The sequence below is a fragment of the Platalea leucorodia genome, assembly GCF_965183815.1.
Source record: "Platalea leucorodia genome assembly, contig: HAP1_HAP1_SCAFFOLD_198, whole genome shotgun sequence".
In the NCBI taxonomy this organism is placed as follows: domain Eukaryota; kingdom Metazoa; phylum Chordata; class Aves; order Pelecaniformes; family Threskiornithidae; genus Platalea; species Platalea leucorodia.
In genome coordinates, this window is record NW_028121359.1 from 70,795 (window position 1) to 74,151 (window position 3,357).

Here is a 3,357-nt window from a genome sequence, read left to right on the forward strand (position 1 = left end):
TAGCAACCTGCTGGCTTGTAACGAAAATACTGGAGGATCTCTTTATTCTGTGTATTTAAATTCAGTTTGCAATACATATATTTTAACGCAATAGTACAAATTGTTTAACTTATCTTTTGCTTAAATATTTTGACAATGTGAAGATATAAAATGAGCTGAGTATTAGCAATCATCGTTTTTTGCAACACAGCTGAGAATTTCAGTGACAGAAACTGCTGATAACTATACGGACTAGTTCAGAAAGCATCCAGATCTTCACATTAAACTTGGTTCAGAAGATGTGCACTAGGCATTAATAAAAAGTTGCATCACTAATTAAATACTTTGCCTAGTGTAAAGCTGAAAACTATCTTGCTTGCGGCAAGCCAAGCTACTCTAAATTTCTGTTGGGTGAAATCAGCAAACGCCGAAAGAGTTTGTGTGGGTGTTTTTTTCTTCTATAACATACCAGTTAAAAAGAAGCCTCTTTGAAGTCTTTTTGAAAGTCAAGCCATTCTAAGCTGCTGTCAGTATTACCACGAAGAGTTCAGAGTCACTCTTAATTCCAGTAATGGAACATGCAGTATCTGCAGATCCCAACTTTTTCTTTCCTCTGAAGTCAATTGGCACTATGACCCCAATAACTGCCCGTGAAGTACAGAGGGAAAACTGTGTGTGTGCCTTCTGCTAAGACGTGCTTCTAGCTGCCCCGAATCACCCCATTAATGATGAGTTTCTAGGAATGGAAGTTAACATTTCTGTGGTAAATGAAACATGATTTCTAAATATTACTAAAATTTGTCTGTACTTGAACAGTAGACTATAGCAATGCTAAAGAACACAGTGTTATATTATCTTGCTGTGCAACTCCAGCATTTATTCATTTGCCACTCATTACTGAGTAGAGCTGACAAGCACGGACCCTGTGGTTATACACGTTCTCATCACTGGATTATGAGAGTCTCACTTATGGGAACATTCAAACTCTGAAAACCCCTAACGCTTATTGCTAACAGTTAGTAACATACACTTTACATCCTTTTTGGAAATTAAATCCCTCTCCATATTGAAACACTGCATTTGAGAAAACATTCGAATCTTGAAATCCACACGTGTCTGCTCTGCAGAAATGAAGGAGATGTAACAAATATCAAAAGCCCCAAAATTTGAACCCGTTTCTGCAATGGACACAGGCACCATTTGAACAGTTATTTTGGAAGGGATTTTCCATAGAAACGGTGACTTGAAATTTGAGGATTGGTTTAACAGGATTCCCAAGCTTTGTGGCTACCTAGGACTTTAAAATCTCTTGGCTGTCAGGTAAAAAAAAAAAAAAAAAAAAAAAAAGTAAAAAAGCTGCTGTTTCATACTGTCACAGACCACAATCCCTTGTCAGTGTTCTGCTCCTGGCATAATAAATGAAAATGGTTCCGTATGTCTTTGTATGCAACACAACCCAATTATCACTTCATACGCACAAATCTTCAATACCGACTGTACGTACTGTTTTCTTCAGCTAATTAATAACACACGCTTACGTCGTCTTCTGAAATTTGTTCTAATGGCAGCTTGAAGGAATTGCTACCAGTACGATTGCGTTTAGACCCCACCCACTTAAATCACTTTACTCCAAAACTAAGTTCAGCCAATTTATGGTAACAGATGTACGCCACATTTCTCCATACTCCACAGATCACTCCGTTACGCTGCAATCACACAATAAAATTGTGGCAATGTATCCTCCCTAGCGTAGCGCTGCGTTGTAACCGAGACCTTTAGGATGTCTTAGGTAACAGAAAGAAAACCTTTCCGGGGACGTATTTTGGGTATCTTTGACGACGACAACAACATCATAAAAAGGTTCTGGAGGGACCTAGTGCACGTGCAGCTTTGGGATCCCTCGATGCGGTATTATAAGCCCCAAGGACAGGACCACACCGCAGACAGGGGAAGCATCGGTAGCTTCGGCTCCCCCCAAGCTCCGGGCCCGCGGAGGACCCCCACCGGGCTCCCCCAGACGGCACCCGCCTAGGAGCGGCTGGGCCCGGCCGCCCCCGCCGGGAAGCGGGAGGCCAGCGGGGCGCAGGGGCGGCGGCCGGGGCCGCGCCTCGCCGTACCCCGGGCGGGCGGGCGGGCGGCGGGGCGCGGCGTCCCCTTTAAGAGGCGCGGCGCGGCGGGGCGGGGGGCTCTGCCCCGCGGTACCGGGCGGCCCGGCCCGGCCCGGCCCGGCCGCACCGGGCGGGGTCACCTGACTGCGCCGGGCCGCCGACCTGCGGCGGCAACGGCCGCCCCGCGCCGCTCCGTCCCGCCCCGCGCCGCTCCGTCCCGCGCCGCCCCGCTCCGCCCCGCGCCGCTCCGTGCCGCCCTCTGCAGCGGGGCAGGGGCGGCGCTGCTGCGGCAGTGGCGCGGGGACGGGGCTGCGGGAGGATTAAGCCGCCGGCTGGAAATAACAGCGGCGGCTCCCGCGCGTGGACGCCCAGCGCATCCCCGGCGGCGGGAGGCGGCAGCGGGCAGCCCGCCCCGCACCTGGGGCTACCGGGGCCGGGGGGGCGGGGGGGGGGAAGGGGAAGCGGGGGGGCTGCTGCTGCTGCTGCTGCAGCCGCTGCTGCTGCGCCGCGGGGCGCCTGGCCGGCGGGCAGCGCGGCGGGCCGGGCCGGGGAGCGGTCGCGGCGGGAGGCGGCGGTGCCCTCCCCGGAGCGGCGGCGGCAGGAGGACGGGAGGGAAGGACGCACTGACAGGTCGGCCGCTGGCGCCCGCTTCATCCTCGTCCCCCCCCGCCCAGCCGAGCCGCGCCGCGCCGCCCCGGGCTGCTGCACGGCGCTGGGCGCCGCCGCATCCAGCGGCGCCCCGGTTCCCGGCGCGGGGGGGGGTTTGCCATCGGGGCCGGGGGGTGGCGGGGGGGGAAGGCACCGGGAGGGCATCACATGGCGCAGCGGTGCCATAATCTCTCCCACCGGGGAGGCGGCGGGGCCGGGGCGCGGCGGCGGCTCCCCCGCGGGCCGGCTCGGGGGGCGGGCGCTGCCGGGGCAGGGGGGTCCTCCCCCCCCCCCCCCGGGGGCTCATACGTTATTTGTGTGCAGCCTGCTTCTGCTACCGTCGGTATTTCCCCTTCATCCTCTCCCTGCAGCGCCTAAAATGCCCTTTATTTTTGCCCCGGGCGGCTTCTGGTGAGGCAAAGGCTCACACAACGGGGCGGGGGGGGCTGCGCCTCGGGAGGGGCCGGGCTGCCTGAGGGACCATTGTCCGTGTGGCGTGGCTGTGTGTCCGTCCCTGTGTCCGTGCCGTGTCGTCCCCGTCCCGTTCCCCCCCCCCCCCCGCCTCCCGTCGCCGTTAAGGCCGGGATCTCCCCTTCCCCTCCCGTGTTCTCCGCCTCTGCAG